The 17,971-nt window shown below is 34.5% G+C and overlaps 1 protein-coding gene across 8 annotated transcripts in view; it reads right to left on the bottom strand.

Moving 5' to 3' along the window:
• The window catches only part of LOC117174336 (prolyl 3-hydroxylase OGFOD1), a 154,411-nt gene extending 137,601 nt beyond the window's left edge, over nt 1-16,810 (bottom strand). For 3 of the 8 annotated variants that reach the window (XM_033363366.1, XM_033363364.1, XM_033363365.1), the window contains exons 1-2: nt 16,580-16,802; nt 16,321-16,469 (exon numbers count right to left, since the gene is read on the bottom strand). The gene's annotated coding sequence lies outside the window, so the exon portion shown is untranslated. Of the gene's footprint in view, nt 1-16,296; nt 16,470-16,579 lie in introns of all 8 variants that reach the window. The other 5 variants (XR_004467295.1, XR_004467294.1, XM_033363362.1 and 2 more) reach the window with 3 other exon arrangements.
• Nucleotides 16,811-17,971: the final 1,161 nt, after the last annotated feature.

The raw sequence follows: 17,971 nt of genomic DNA, 5'->3' as shown, positions 1-17,971 counted from the left end.
GTACACAGTACGTTGTTTGAAGAAAGTTGGACATAAATCTTCAAAGCCAAAAATGAATGTTTTGGTTCAAAATAACGTAAAGCCCACAAATATCGAGCGATTTGAACAAAAAAATGTAAAAAAAAAGATATTAAGATTTCTAAGAGAGTTGTCGAGTCTGATTTTTCAATTAGGTTTTCAATTTTTTATAAATAAACAAATATAAGAAAAAATGGCCATTTCACCTATTTGACGTTCACAGTGCTCGTCAAGAACAGGAAAAATGTTGAAATCGCCTAAGTTTCATAAACTAATATTAGCTAAAGATGTTTCAATATTATATATTAAACAACCAAATTCATAATTTGTTTATGAATTTTATGATCTTATGGACAAATTTAATAAACAAACGCATTATTCGGTCATTTGTCGGCAGAAAAATTCGGTTTTTTCAATGACAGTCTTTTTATAATAAGTTGATAAATTTTATTCTTTTTTAAACAAATTTGATGAATAAATGCATTAATCAGGGATTTGTCTACAGAATTTTGCTGAAATCATCATGATCTTCCAATTAAAAAGACTGAAATAGAAAAAACCGAATTTTTCCGTCCACAGATGCCCGAATAATCCATTTGTTTATTAAATTATCATCATGAATGTTGCTTAATTTATTATGAAGATCCCAATTAAGTCAGATATCGAAACAAAAAAGAATTTTCCCGTCGCCAGATGCCCCAATAATGCATTTGTTTATGAAATTTGTTTTAAAAAAATCATAAGATTGATCAAGAAATTATGAATTTGCTGAAAACGTCATGAAGTTCCCAACTGAAAAGACTGGATTGAAAAAACCAAATTTTTCTGTCGATAAACACCCGAATAATGTATTTGTTTAAAAAATCATAAGATAAACAAAAAATTATGAATTTTGCTAAAATTATCATCAATTTCCCAATTGAAAAAAATTGACATAAAAAACAACGAATATTTCTGTCGAAAAATGCCTGATTACTGCATTTGTACATTAAACTTGTTTATAATATAAACAATTCTAATCAGAAGAGAAATTTTTTTTTATATAACATTGTGTCGATTCAAATTTCTTGCACCAAAATTTGAAAAAAAACGTGTATTTATGGAAAATCGTAGAAAAAATATTTTCTAAAAATGACTTGTTAATAACATGTTTTTGTGTGTATTGTCAAATATTGAAATATATTTAACTAATGCTATTTTATGGAACTTGAGCGATTTCAACCATTTTCCTGTTATTGACGAGCACCGGCAACATCAAATAGAAAAAAGGCAATTTTTTCGTCATATTTGTCTATTTATAAAAAAATTGAAAACCTAATTAAAAAATCAGGCTGGACAACTCTCTTAGAAATCTTATTAGCTTTTTTTCGGATTTCTTTCTTTGTCGAAATCGTTGAAGATTTGTGGGCTGTACCTGTTTTTCGGATTCAGGGATCTCTAATCGTGGATATTCGACCAAAACGGGGGGGGGGGGGGGGGGGGGGGGGTGTCAAATTTTACACAAATCTAATACCTTCTCTTGATGGGAATGTAAAAATTAATTAATTTATCATAAATAATGTTTTGGTAGTTCTGTTTTCTGTTCGAATCGTGAAAAATAGCATTAAGAACATTTAAAAAAAAGTAAATTTGTTGAAAACCCACAATCAAGACGAATAAGAAAATTAAAAAACATAAGTTTGATGAAAATTTGCCAACGCAGCGGGCTGAATTTTTATTCTTAATTTCGTTTTTCATGATTAAAACACAAAATACGCATGCTATCAAAAAGTGATTTGAAACAAATTTGTAGATCTTTTTAAAATGCACAATTTTTGTCAATCTATCTTTTCACCTATTTTGCACAGTTCAGCCGCAAAATGTAATTTTGGAGTTTCCATTATTTTGTTATGCTTTTTATGCAAAAGTTTCAGGGTTTTGCACGAAGATCTGAATGGTGGCCTTTAATCTGACCTTGGGGTTGGCCTTCAAGGTTATATAAGGGTCAACTTTTATTTTTTAAACGGAAACCCCTATTTTTGACACCGCTAATCGAATGAACGCAAAATTTCACGTTCAGATATGCATCAAGCTCATGTGCCCCGAAAATCTTCGAGGTCATTCCAGGGTCGTATAAACTCAAACAAGGTTTAGACGGCTGATCAGCGAAAATATGCGTTTTCGAGAGAAATGTTTCAGGCAAAACTTTCTGGGTTTTGGACGAGTATCTTAATGGTGGCCTTGAAGTTGACCTTGACATCAAGATCAAGGTTATTTCAAGGTCATTTCTGGGTCGTGTAAACTCAAACAAGGTCTAGACGGCTATTTAGGGAAAATAACCGTTTTCGAGAGAAATATTTCACAGAAAAGGTTATTTCAAGGTGAACCTTTTTTTTTAATGGAAACCCCTATTTTTGACAACGCCGATCCCACCATTTCGCATTAGCTGACCGGATCCACATACGAAATTTTGTTTGTGGTCTGATGAGACAATCTCGGCTTTGCTGGCCGAATCCATATACGACCTTTTTTATGGATTGACGAGACACTCAATAGAGTTGCCCTTAACGGGCCGGATGCACATAGGATTTTTTTTAAGGACTGATGAGACCTACGATGGATCTCGCCTTCTTAGACCGGATCTAGATACAATGTTTAATCATTTTTTAAAGACATATTTTCGCTGATCAGCCGTCTAGACTTTGTTTGAGTTTGCAGGACCCTGGAATCACCCCGAAGGTCATCGGGTAACATGACCTTGATGCATATCTAAACGTAAGATTTTTCGTTCTTTCGATTGGCGGTGTCAAAAATAGGGGTTCCATTTGAAAAATAAAAGTTGAACTTGAAATAACCTTGAAGGTCAACGCCAAGGTCAGCTTCAAGGTCACGATTAAGATTCTTACGTGCCCTTATTCAATCCGTCAGCTGAATTATCAAAATAAAATGTGTGTTTTAATTTAAAGTTCAGAAATTCACCATTGATTTTCAAGTTTAAAAACGTAAATATTTTTTATTTTGAACTGTGAAAATAAAGGTGAATTTATTTTTTTATTTTAGAAAATTTGGTCTAATCAATTTTTATGTTAAATCGTCATTTTTTAATTTAATAGAAGTTTAGATTTGGCTAATTTTAGAAAGATTTAATTTGAAATATTCTATTTAGTTTCCAATTTCAACTCCTCTAGTGGAATTGCTTACACTCTAAAAACCCTATATTTAAAAAGTTTGTATGAAAGCTTTGCATTTTGAAAGCTTCTATTAAACAATTGCGCTAACGTCACAGTAGCTCCAATCCGCTCTTCATTTACAAGTATTAAAAACTTTTTAATAAAACCAACAAAAAATTATTTCCAGAAACTTAGATAATAAGTTTTTATCTTTAATTAAAATTTGTACGAAATAAAGGAAAACGATGAAAATGAATAAAGGAACTTTGGCGGCCGTCGTTTTTATTTTATTTTTTATAAAGTTTAATTCCAAATTTTCCCTCCCTCTTAAAACTTTAATTTAAGGTTTAATTTACAGGTAAATTTAATTCACTTTCTAAATCAAAAATTAAATTGAAATGTATTGTAAATTCGAGTACGAAAGCTCAGACCCCCCCCCCCCCCCCCCTGTGTGAACGACACCGAGACGTAATTTACCGTGACCGTAACCCTTCGCTCGCTTCCTAGAAAATGAAGAAAAAAATGGCAGAAAAAATTGGTGGCAGTCATACACTTGTCGTGGCAGTCAGCACCTGCTTGAAATGGCGAGCACTGAACTCTAGTGGAATATTGATCAATATTGGTTAAATTAATTTTTTAACCAATTTCATTGGTTAAAACCCGTTTTTTTCTCTAAAATTTCATTTAGCTGGCAGTTTATTATCGTTCGAGGAAAGTACCCAAATATGAGATACTAACGACTTTTGATAAATACCTCGCGTATGATAAATAATATGATAATCAATTGACACTGTGACTGGGGAATTCACGATTAAATGTACATCTTGTTTTTATTACATACTTGCGTATAACTTATTGCCCCATAAGCTAAAAATTAAGTTGGCCCCTCATTCTAATGGAATTGCATTCATTTGAGGGGCCAACAAGTAGTTTTTTTTTTTAACTATGAAGTAATACTGTGAACATTTCCGCAAAATATATCTTGCAGCCTTGAATGTGAACATGATATAGAGAAAAATGGTTGGTGTTCTATAAGTACTTCCTTTAATAAAATTTTTTTTTTATTTATCTCCTTTTTATAAACAGAATTCGTTCTTGATTTTTTTCGGAACCCCCTTAGTACCCTCTATAACATATATTTTAACCATCATGATCGGCAAAGCTGTTTTCAAAAGGCACTTGTCCCCGCAATATGGATCACATCCGAGCGGGGCACCTAGACCATGCTTATTCTTCTATGACCTTTTCGACTATTTGACCATATAATGTGTGATATACATTAATGAGAATGTATTTGCAATATGTTGCAACAATAATATATAATTAATCTTGACATTAAACTAATTTTTATTGACTTTAAATTACAAGATAATATTTAAAAGTGATATATTGCTCTTTATTTCACAATAAACTTAGTTTTCGGCATATAAATTATCAGAAAAAAGAGTTCGAATGAAGTGGATATGTACCTGCATAATAGAAAATTAATTAATAATTAATAATCAATAATTAATCATTAATTATTACATTAAAATTAATTGATCAATTAAAATAATTTTTTTATGTAAGTATAAAACACACTTGCTGCGAAGTATTTTTTCTGACAACACAGCCAAACCAAAAAAATATTTTTTCGAGTCCGGGGCTCAGACCATGTTTATTATATGTTTTTGGGTCGACTGAATCCGAAATCCAAAAAACCCTAACACTTCAGGGTTCTGACATTACCTCAAAAAACTTAATGAAAATTTGTCTTTAAGTCCGGGGGTCAAACCATGTTTATTATATGTTAGTCAACACCCTGAGTTTCTTAGATTTTTTGGACCTCGGATTCGGATTTAGCAAGCCTAAAAACATAAAATAAACATGGTCTGAACCCCGGACTCGACAAAAAATTGATGAGGTTTTTTTTAGTTATGCCAGAATCCTGACGTGCTGGGGTTTTTGGACCTCGGAATCGGATTCAGCGATCCCAAAAACATATATTAAACATAGCCTGACCTCTAAACCCGGAAAAAGATTTTTTTTTTGATGTGGCTGTGTAATTGATATGGCGAAAATTAATTTAATTGTCAAATAAAGAGCAATAGATCACTTTTAATACTTTCTTGTAATTCAATAAAAATTATTTTACTGTCAAAATTCATTATATATTATTGTTGCATCATATTGAAAATACATTTCCATTCATTTATATCACACAATATATGGTCAGATAGTCCAGAAATTTCCCGTGACTCTAAGAAATTGCGAAAAAGTCGACTTTTTTCGATTTTTTGAAACTTCAAAGTCAATTAGGGAGAATGAAAAATATTTAACGAAATTATCGCTATACAAATAACTTTTTGTTTTTTCGATACGTCCTATTGTGCACCATATTTGCTGCGGTCGCTGACAATGAGTTGAATGGCAGAGTAATAGTAATCTGATAAGTCTATAATTGCTCTCTGGGGCAAACCTGCAGCTGTTGTTAGGACTTCTCTACAAGGGGAGGGGGCAAAATTCTTTGCGGCTGCCCACCTGCAGTCCCTTCAGCCGGTGTTTGACATAAATGTGTCATTTTTCATAAGCTTTTCTTACTCTTTTCTGAATTAAATCAGACGTTTTTTCATTTTTTTGATTAAAATCTTTTCTCAATGGATTAAAAAATATATCTTGAAAATATCATGTTACACAAGTATATCCGAGGCTCACAATGATCCTCCAAATATTGCCATTTTATGCGATTTTTGATATGCCCAAAATGCCTGTAACGGAATCAATACGACAATCCAGCAAAAGTTTCGTTCACCCTAAGAGCACAGAGTCATCCAAGGTGTTTAATTTTTATGTTTATAAATATTAATTTTACCAGATCAGGAATAGACAGAGAAGAATCGTTAGAAATAATATTAAGTTCAAGTTTTATTTTAAGTATAGAATACTTGGCAGACTAAGACCATTTTTAGAACCACACAGATCACTCACTCACTCGTTTATATAGACATTTTTTAAGATGTAATAATTAATGTTTTTATTCTGTTAATCACTTTACTGATCCGAAAAGATCGGACAACGATCTGTCGCAAATCACTGCTGCTCGCACACGGTTTTTCTCAAGCGACAAGGCTATCATCACACACTCAAACTGAGAAATCACGTAACTTCAAATATTCCTTTAAATAATGAGAAAAATAAAAATAACTTTGAAATAGGCGATGTCGATAAATGGAATAATTTTCAATCGCAAAAAATCTCATAAAGACGAAACATCACAACTTTAAATATACCGCCCGCCTCGTGAGTGATAACTGCACGGCGAAAAGAAAAAACAATAAGGGCTTAATCGAGTATTTGTCAACAACGCAAATGCCGCCCGCCGTAAAGAAACAGTATAAATGTAACAAAAATTGAATAGTCGTAGCCTTCCGCCATAATCCACTAAGTTTACAGAATAATTTCTTATAAATCTAATTAATAATAGTTGTTCAGATTTCGCTCATTTCTTTCGCTCTTACTGTTAACAGACAAATCTGAGTAATCGGACGTTCGTATTCCAAACTGGCAGTTTTTACGCGACAGAACTTACTAAATCGTCCTTTACCTTGTAGCATTCAACTATGCGACCTAACAACCATCTAGAATGCGGTAACGAATCATGTTTCAAAAGAACAATATCACCGATCACAAAATTTAGTGCTTTGTTGAACCATTTGTAGAGTTTTTGTAAAGACTGTAAATAATCAACAGTCCATCTTCTACAGCAAATATCTGCAATTTTGTGTACTAACTGCCATCGATTTAATCGATTTTCCTAAGTAAATTCCAATGAGGGCTCTGGAATGCTGGTCAAAGGGGCTCCAATCAGAGAATGTACAGGTGTAAGATAGGAAAAGTCTTCAGGATCATTTGAAAGAGGGGCAATAGGACGGGAATTGAGGCAAGCTTCTATACGAGTAAGAAGGGTATAAAACTCTTCGTATGTAAGAGTATGTGCACCTACAATTCTTTTCAGATGGTGTTTAAAACTCTTAACTCCAGCCTCCCATAAACCCCGAAAATGAGGAGCGGAATGAGGTATGAAATGTCAAGAAGTACCTTGAATTGCGAACTCATTATGCAAATTAGCATCCAGTCTAAGATTCAAAAAACAATTTTTTAATTCCCGGTCAGCACCGTGAAATGTCGTACCATTATCACTGTACAAGTGTGCAAGTCTTCCTCGCCTTGAAGAAAATCGCTGAAAGGCGGTGAGAAAAGCGGCAGATGAATAATCAGAAACGAGTTCTAAATGGACAGCTCGCGTACAACAATAGACGAAAAGCGCAACGTAAGTTTTGTAACTCTTTCTTCCATGACCGGAAGCAAAGCGAAAATTAAATGGACCTACATAGTCCACACCAGAATGTGTGAATGGACGATTTGGGGTTACTCTAAATTCAGAAGTTGTTGAGACAAAGCCGCTCTCTCACGTGTGCACTCCAGGCAACCTTTGATCAGTCGTTTAACCAAAGAACGAGCTCCTAATATCCAGTAACGCTGTCTGAGCGTATGTAAACCTAATTGCTGACCACCGTGTAAAGATCGAAGGTGAACATGCAGGGCGATAAGCTCACTTATGTGGTGACGCGGCAAAATGATAGGATGCTTCTCATCAAAAATCATAGGAGCATGCCGTAGTCTTCCACCTAACCTTAAAATATTGTGGCGATATTCAGTCCATTTGAGGAATGGAAAGTTAGCCGAGGTGGACCTTGCCACCATTAGGAATTCCTTATCAATTTTTCGGGCGTGAGTCCCCGTGCAGCGCAGTCGACTTGATTATCTTTAGTAGAAATGTATCGCCATTTCGCGCAAAGTACCAGCTCATGAATTAAGGAAACGCTATTGGCAACAAACACAGGCCAATTGGAAGGATGTTTTCCTAGCCACGCCAAAACTGTTTCGGAATCAGTGTGACAGTAAACAGGTATTTTATCCAGTGACATAGTTTCCATGACAAACTAAAGTGTCTTAGTTAGCAACGCAGCTCGATACATCTCCAAACGTGGAATTGATACATATTTAACAGGAGCTACTTTAGGTTTAGCTATTAGTAGGCAAACATGAGCCTGTTTTAAATCTTCACGAAGAATTCTAATGTAAACGGAAGCTGAATAACCTTTTGACGAAGCGTCAGAAAAGCCATGAAGCTCGAATTCAGAGTTTGTCTTCAGTTGTTCGGTCCATCTGGGGACTTTAAGTGCTTCTAATTTTTCCAGAGAACCATGATAATTTAACCATTGAACTTAAGATCATCCGGTAGTCTATCGTCCCAGTCGAGTTTACGCAGCCAAAGTTCTTGCATTAAAATTTTTGCTACTATTATGACTGGAGTTATCCAACCCATAGGATCATACAACTTAGCTATGAAGGAAAGAACAATCCGTTTTGTTGGATTTTTGACTGAAGAAGAAGTTATTTTAAAAAGAAATGAATCGGACTTGGGATCCAAAAATAAACCTAGAACCTTCAGCTGAGCATCCTCTGCTGAAGAAAATTCGATAGCACGTTCGTGTTCTCCCGAGGGACAATCTGCCAATAGTTCGGGTTCATTTGCGGCCCATTTTCGCAAATGGAAACCGCCAGCTTCTAATAACAGCGTTACTTGAGCTAGCGCCTGTTTAGCCTCAATCTAACTATCTGAACCAAACAAAACATCATCGACGTAAATATTATTTTCAAATATAATTTGGGCTAAAGGAAATCTATTTCCTTCATCATAAGCTGTTTAACCACTTTGTTAGCCAAATAAGGAGCACAGGCAGTACAGTAAGTAACGGTTAAAAGTCTATAAGCGACGAGCCTTTTATCAGGAGAAATCCAGACAATTCTTTGATAGTCGCAATCCCAAGGGTCAACTAGAATTTGTCTAAACATTTTTTTCAATATCAGCCATATAAAAAAAGCGATGTGATCTCCAATGCATAATGATTGAAACCAAATCATTGAGAATCTTGGGACAGATGTGAAGATGAGAATTCAAGGAAGAATTATTGGAAGTTAAACTGGAAGCGTTGAAAACAACCCTCAACTTAGTAGTGGAACTACTTTTTCTTAATATAGGGTGATGAGGCAAATACACAGTTTGTGGAAAACTAACCAATTCCTTTTCTTGAAGAAGTTCCATGTGTCCAAGGCTTTCATATTCTGATAAGAAACTGGAGTATTGTAACAATAATACCGATTTCTCCGATAAACGACGAATTACTTTATTCAAAGCGATCTTAGCTCTCTCCAGGGATGCACCTATTTTTATGGGAGGACCGTTTTTGAAAGGTGAGCGTATCATGTAACGTCCGTCTTTTGTTAGTTGGTAATTCGTGGCGAAATGCTTATCACAAAACATTTCGTCATCTGTCGATATTAACTCCTCTAAGCTCATATATTACTTCTTTAACCTTTTTGTAGCGTGGGCTTAATATTTTCATTGCTCTCTCGGTAATAAAACAACATTCAGATCCTTGGTCCAGCAAAACTCTAAATCTGTGACTTCTTCCATTTTCAGCTTGGAAGGAAATAACAGCCGTAGCGAGTAAGGTTGAGCGCGATAAATTTTGATGATTATTCAGAAAATGAAACGAAACTTTATCGTCTGCTTCTTTAAACGAAAAATGATTCACCCCCACCCCCAGGGTGGAATGGCCGGGATCATTTGATTGTGACGCGAGAGAACCTGAAACTGCCAATTGAGAATTAACCGATGCAGAGTTAGTTCGTGGTAAGGTGGGATTTGAATTATAATCATCTGAATGCAACAGAGAATTATGTCTCCTACCGCACTTGTAACATTTGAATTTACAAACACAATTATGTGGTCGATGTCCAGGCGTGAGACAATTATAATAACAATGATTATTTGTAGCAACTTCCCTACGCCTGTCCACAGACAGAGCTTTGAATTGGTTGCATTGAAATAAAGAGTGATTATCCTTAAAAAGGAGACACTTTGAGCTAGAAGTTGCATTGTGGCTCCTAACTCCCGATTGTTTTGAAGTCCTACTCTTTTTTTGAGAACTCACAACGGGTTTTGAAGCTTTAATAGCCTCCAAAATACGTATGCGAGTCTCTGTGTTCGACACATTGGGAATATTTATAAAGGCTTCTAAATGAGTTGAGATTAAAGCTCTTTGTTGTCAAATCTGGTCTTTAGCGACTCCCAAGTGGAGATAAAGTTAGCATCAGTTATCGAAACATGTCTTCGAAAACCTTCAGCTTCGCCCTTTAAGGACAATTTCAAATAGTGTAGTCTTATTACATTTGACAAGGAATCGTTTTGAATTATCAAAGCATTAAATAAATCGCGGAAATTCTCCCAATACTTGTAGTCTCCTGAGAACTTCGGTAAAGTGATTTTTGGAAGTTTAACAGGCAAGGAATCATAGTACTCTGACAATGCGAGCAAATTTGAGTGTGCGAGGGCATAATTATGAATAAAATGTCAATAAATCATCTCTGAAATACTACAGTCTGAATTATTATTTTGTTTGCCAGAACGAGCCTCTCTCATTATGGGTAAATTAAAGTTGTCGTCTTACCACTGGAGAAGGTTAGAAATCGATGAAGTCTAAAATTAAGTATGTTGAAAAACATGTAAATATCAGCTGGCAAACCTGTTATTTCTTCCTTCAGGTGAATAATAATGAAAGACCGATCCAGTGAAGAATGACAGCAAGCCGTCATATTTTCCACCTAGTTCCTGTGCTTTCACTTAATAAAATTTCTCACTTTGGTCTTTTCTGTATTAATTTTACACTTTTGAATGTTTTTTCACGATCTTCTATCCGGCTCGAGGGGCCATTTTGTGTAATGATTATGTTTATAAATATTAATTTTGCCAGATCAGGAATAGACAGAAAAGAATCGTTAGAAATAATAAGTTTAAGTTTTATTTTAAGTATAGAATACTTGGCAGACTAAGACCCTTTTTTAGAACCACACAGATCACTCACTCACTCGTTTATATAGACATTTTTGTAAGATGTAATAATTCATGTCTTTATTCAGTTAATCACTTTACTAATCCGAAAAGATCGGACTACGATCTGTCGCGAATCACTGCTGCTCGCACCCGGTTTTTCTCAAGCGACAAGGCTATCATCACACACTCAGACGGAGACCTCACGTGACTTCAAATATTCGTTTAAATAATTAGGAAAATAAAAATAGGGCTAAAAATTCAGGCTATTAACGAGTGAAAGCTTGGCACCTCCAAGAGCGCTGACGATAAGAACGATTAGTTTAACAGAATATTCCGGGTGCAATCGTTGCAACTCCCTTATAAGGTAACTATGCCTGTCTTTCTTTTCATTCTCCTTGGCTATGTTTTTGTCAGCTGTTGCCGAAAATTCGATAACGAACATGGTTCGCTTCTCGAAGTCAAGAAGAACCATGTCTGGCCTCGAGTGTGCAACAGAAACAGTTGTCGAGAATATAAAGTTCCAGTATATGCGGCACTTCCCGTTCTCGACAATTGAGTCGATTTCCCTAAGAGCATTTAGAGGAGGGATATTAAGGTTAATGCCGCAAGAGTGGCAGAGATGGTAATAATGCACTCTTAGTGCCGCATTGTGCCTTTGGATGCAGGTCGTTCCCGCATGATTTGGACAACTAGATAGTATGTGAGCTGCAGGTACACCCTGCAGCTATCCGGGCGATTTAAGAAAAGCAAACGTTAGCTCACACGACATTGACTGATCCTCCACATTTCTGTGGTAGATACCGTGCATCCTCTTATCGAGGCAGCCTCCTCCGCTGCTTTGTACAGAAACGCTCCTTTGCCCAGTTCTTCGTGACACTGTAACTGGCGAATTCACGATGAAATGTGTTTAATAGAATATTGTTGTTGCATCTGGTTTTTAATACACCATTGCGTCATAAGTGAAAAATTAATTTGGCCCCTAATTCGCACTGAATTGCGTACATGTGAGTGGCCGGCAAGTAGTGTTTACTTTTTTGAACTATGAAATAATGCATTGATCATTTCCGCCAAAATATATTTTGCAACCTTGAATGTGAACGCCATATAGGGAAAAAATGGTTGATGTGTCAGAAGTACTGCACAAAAAAATTATTTAAAAAATTTTTAATTTATTTTCTTATTATCAACAGAATTAAAGATTATAAAAATGATTCTGCATTAGTTATGGAAATTAATTCGAATTTTAAATACTTTTCTCCGAAAAAGTATAATTTATTTTTTGTTTATTGTATAAACTGTAAATAATATATCTTAAATGTTGTCGGTTTACTGGTCTAAAAAATCTATTAATGAACGTTTCGCCCTTCGACGAAGGGCCTATTCAGTAAAACACAACTATGTTCATAACCATGAAATAATTCAATGGAGAGAGTCCTTGGTAACTTTATAGAGTGAACCATGTCAAGTCAAAGAAATAAAAACTGTTTGTTGAAGACATATTCGTCAAAACTGTAAATATCTACAAAATTCAAAAAGCGGGAATCGGACCTTTTTTTTGTACTTTTCAATATTATGGAATCGTGTGGGTCGAATGTTACCATTTATAAAATAGCAATGTGATTAATGAAGTAATTGATATTATGATAAAAGTAATTCACCAATAAATTTAAATGCTTAAAGAATCGTTTTCTATAAATAGCTTAGTTATTTGTAAAAACTTTAGTTTTATTCATTCACTTGACAACGTACACGCAATTTTTTCTTGTCATTATTATTATAGGGTGAAGAATATGTATCTAATACAATACATTACTGTGAGAACTAGCCATTTTGTATTTTCGGGACGACTAGCCTATTCTCACCATTTGGCTAGTCGTCCCGAAAATTATGTATTTTTAAAATTTTACTCCTTTTGAGTTAGCCAGAGATTATCAAAACAGCTAGTTGTCCCTAAAAAAAATTCAGAAACAAATAAAACTAAAAGTTAGGTTATATTTTAGAAAATGTAGTCATTTAAGCCTTAAGTTTAACTCATCCAAATCAATTTATATATTTGCTCTGTGTCACCGTAGTCTCAAGTTCGTTTGAAACATCCCTATGATTTCCGCGCGCTTGGATCTTACTTTTATCATTTGAAGCTTGATAAATCTATGCAAATTATATATTGTTCTTTATTTATTTCAGTTACTAATAGAAATTCACCAAAAGTCTTAGTTTTTTAATAAAAATAAGGAATATCTTGGTAAAAAGTTTTGAATTTTTTTAAATAGGACTTGCTACCAGAAACAATTTAAGTAACAGGGCTTGCGAGGCACCCCTGTGACTGGTCACAGAAATAATGTAATATCACACCCCTGTCCCTTTTCCAACGCCCCGTAGGGAGCGGGAAGGCACTCCTGTGACTGGTCACAGAAATAATATAAGAGCACACCCCCGTCCCGTTTCCAACGCCCCGTGGGGGCGGGAAGGCACTGCTGTGACTGGTCACAGAAATAATGTAAGAGCATACCCCTGTCCCGTTTCCAACGCCCCGTGGGGGCGGGAAGGCACTCCTGTGACTGGTCACAGAAACAATGTAAAAGCATACCCCTGCTCCTTTTCCAACGCCTCTTGGGGGCGGAAAGGCACCCCTGTGACTGGTCACAGAAATAATGTAAGGTCACACCCTGTCCCTTTTTACAGCACTTCATGGGGCGGGGAGGCACCCCTTTGTCTAGTCAAAGTAATTACATAAGTTACAGGAACTAAGATTATTTCATGATTAGTACTGTATAAATTGATTAACAGGAATAAGAGTTTTCTATCATCTTGAAATAAAAGTTTAATGATGATAAGGCTGAAAAAAAGCGCGAGGCTCGATGACTGAAAATCACTATATTTTATCAACTATAATTGCACTATTAGCATTTTTTGAGAATGATTGGCTAAATGGTGGAAATAGACTAATTGTCCCGAAATTCGGTATGACTAATATTTTTGGTAATTTTTGTTTAGTAGAAAGGATAAATTTCATCAAATGCATCCTTTTCCGGACTAGTCAAATGGTAAAAAATAGGCTAGTCGTCCTGAATTTCGGGATGACTAGCATTTTTTTTCATCCGGAAATTCGGGACGACTAGCCCAAGATGAAAAAAATTCTATTTATCCCGGAATTCGAGACTAGACGCAGCCTTTTTTCCATAACAAAACTTATTATTATTAACTTATTAACTTATTGCAGAATAGGGGTGTCACCTGTTTTTTGACTGGAAAACCAGTTTTTTTCGGCAACAAACTTTATAATCTTTAACTGAACGATAAATGAAGGGATTTGACCAGGCAGAAGTTTTAAATTATTGTTAATTTTGTTAATACGATGTCTTAAATATAGGTATCTCACGATATCGGAATGATCATATTTAACTCGCCGTTTAGGTGCTTTTAAACATCCAAATGGCCAGAAACACTCCTTGACAGGTCAGAAAAATAATTTGGTCAATACCCTACCCTTTTCCAACGGTTCTTGGGGGCGGTAAGGCACCTCTATGATTAGTAAAAAAAAAATAATGTTAGTCACATCACTAACCATTTCCAACTCCTCGTTAAATATGATCTTAACGATATATCGTGACAGACCCATATTTGCGACATCATAGTAACAGAAGTAACAATAATTTTAAATTTTTGCCTCATCAAATCGCTTCATTTATCGTTGAAATTAAAGATTCTAATAGTTTTTTGCCAAACAAAATTTTTTTCCAGTTTAAACAGAGGTGACAGGTGACGCCCCTACTCTGCAACCTAACCCTCTTCCAAATTTAGGGTTCAATTTTCTTATTACAAAAATAAGGTTTGCGTCGATTATTACAAAAATGGCAACACATACTTTTTTTAAGAAAAAATATACGCCATACAACTTCCTATAAGAATGCAGCTTTAGAATTTTTATTTTTAAAATATTTTTTTTAATTATCAGGGTCCAGCAGGAACGGTCGTCTAAATTGTATATGCCCTTATACTATACAGAAGTTCACTATTGAAATAAAAGAGCTTATAATAGTTGCGATCATCGAAAGCGTATCATCAAAAGAGAAACTTCTTTAACACAAAAATTTGTTTGATTTAAATTGATAGGAACTATAATTAATTTTATAAAATATTTTCCACGCCTAAGTCTGGAAACGCTGAACATTTTAAAATGTTTAAACTCGCATCGATAGACTTTAAGGGCATGTGAAGTAGCTAAATACCTATATTACCGACCACAGTTTTTCAGTTCACTGAATGTTTTTTTGAACCTAAGAACTTTTTTTATAAATAAAATATGGAGCTGAAACTTTGGGAAATGTATGTATAATAATAAAAGATGTACAAAAACATATTTCAACAATAAATTCCAACGAAATCAGCCGGTAACGTTGTACACGAAAATACGATACCTCTAGAGCGTCGTCTAGTGGCCGCCAGGTTTCGTATTTTCATGTACAACGTTACCGGCTGATGTCATTGGAATTGATTGTTGAAATATATTTTTTTACATCTTTTATTATTAGGCTTTGTACTTAAACGTAGTTTTCTTTCGGCTTTTGCATTTCTCAAAGTTTGAGACCGATATTTTATGGATAAAAAAAGTTCGAACGTTCAAAAAATGTTGACGTTCAGAAAAAAGATGAAATAATTTTCAGTGAAGTTCCTACCAAAATGCAGTACCTTAGCGTACTTTATTGTACTCTAATACATTTCCCAAAGTTTCAGCTCGATATTTTATTTGCAAAAAAAGTTCTTAGGTTCAAAAAAACATTCAGTGAACTGAAAAACTGTGATCGGTAATATAGTTATTTAGCTGTGTCACATGCCCTTAATATTATAAAAAGGTAGACGTGAAAACTCTTGAAAATTTCAGGTTTTGCAGCAACCGTGTCTTTAAAAAAAATTACATAAAATCGGTTAAAGACACGAAATGCTAGCGAGTTCTTTTTTACCCACTAAGCTTCGTGCTTTCAAAACAAAAAAAAAATAATGTACAAGCTTAATTGAATTTTTCGCTGAAAATCACAGAACAATCATCAGGGAATACGAACGAAATAAATAATTGTGTAATGTTTCAAAGAAAAAATTCGGATTTCGTCTTGACTTTCAATCTTTGAAGCGCGCCAATCGTCCACGTTATAATGATCGAAACTAAGAATATAAAAGCACTGAAATTCTTACCTAAGAAAACAAAGTTTTTCTAACCTCTCTGGGATATGCGAAGTCAGGGTAAAATCTGGTCATTTAAAAATCCTATAGTTGGTGAACTACTGATTAGACTGTGGATGTCGAATGTGTGGATGTCTTTTTTCTTTATACATGCGACCCACGTGGTCGAGCACTCTGCGTGAACACTATAAGAAATCGTTCAAACACACAGTTGAATTATATGACGAGCAAGTCATAAAGTACATTCATGTGTATTATTTCTCGTTGACCTGGTAGGTTCATAAATTGTACGCACCTTCAAATCAAGGATGCTCAAATTCGAAACAGTAAATGAAGTTTCAGAAGCTTGTGTCATGCAATTGCACACTATCCGGAATAAACAGTACTTAATGTACTCAATGGCAAAACGTGCTTGCTGTTGATAGTACACGTGCAAAATACATCCATCCGACGAATGAAAGGGCTGTATCTCTTTCCTCAGATACCCGTTGCTCGTTCTCTTTCAATAAAATCAGTCCCATGCATCGCCCCAACTTTTCTGTTCTCTTACGATCCGGAGGAGAAATGTCGGTCAAACTAATCCAACAGATGGCGTCACAAAAAGTAGGTCTGACTTTTGCATTGAATTGCATTAAAAAAAAGCAAAAGTAATTAAAAACTTGATGCTGTTTGCAAATTAAATGCAAATAAATTCACTTTTCTGATATTATTGATTTTATTATTTGTTAAAGTTAAAATGAAAATATTAATTGTTCAAATTATTAATATAGCTAATGAAAAAATTAATAATATTTAAGACATCAATGATAAGAATATTTTAAACATATACATGATCAAAATTACAAATAAAAAATATAGCACTTATATCCAATATAAATATCCCGGTAACAAGCGTTGAATTCAGAAAAATTAAGAATTTGTATTCCTATGAATACGCGATTTTTTCTCTGTCTAAAAATCCCCCAGTGGGAACAGAAAAGTACAAATCCTATTCCTCTCAATCGACTTAGGGACCTTTCATAAACCACGTCCCTCCTAGATAATCGTCAGTCCCCCACCCCCGTTAAAGTAACGTAGATATTTGCTGGACATGGATTTTACGTTTATTCTGCGTTAGTTTGCGCTTCTGTCAAGTTCAGTTAACAATATATGTCTACGTGACCGTGTAGTTCGATAATGAATCAAGAAAAATGAAAATAAGAAAGTGATTCTCGCCGGCCGGAATGGACTTTTTCGTTTTGATCAGCCCCATGCATCGCCCCCACTTTTCTGTTTTCTTACGATCCGCAGGGGAATTGTCGGTTAAACTAATCCAACAGATGGCACCACAAAAAGTAGGTCGGTCTTTTTCTTTGAATTGCATTAAGAAAAAGCAAAAATAATTAAAAACTTGATGCTATTTGCAAATAAACAAAAAAGAATGTATGAAAAAATAAGAATAACTATTACTAATTATTTCAAAAAAGAAAAAGTCATAAAAATATGTAGTTTAATATGAATAAAATTTAATTTTGTGATACATTTTGAAAGCAGTTCGAAATTTATATTTCTACGATTTATTTTGCTGATATTATTGATTTTATTATTTGTTCTAGTTAACAAAAATATCTATAGTTGAAATTATTAACGTAGCTAAAGAAAAAAATATTTGAAACATATACATGATCAGAAGAATTAATAAAAAATA

The sequence above is a fragment of the Belonocnema kinseyi genome, chromosome 6, assembly GCF_010883055.1.
Source record: "Belonocnema kinseyi isolate 2016_QV_RU_SX_M_011 chromosome 6, B_treatae_v1, whole genome shotgun sequence".
NCBI classification, from domain to species: domain Eukaryota; kingdom Metazoa; phylum Arthropoda; class Insecta; order Hymenoptera; family Cynipidae; genus Belonocnema; species Belonocnema kinseyi.
This window is presented reverse-complemented; position numbering and strand designations above follow the sequence as displayed.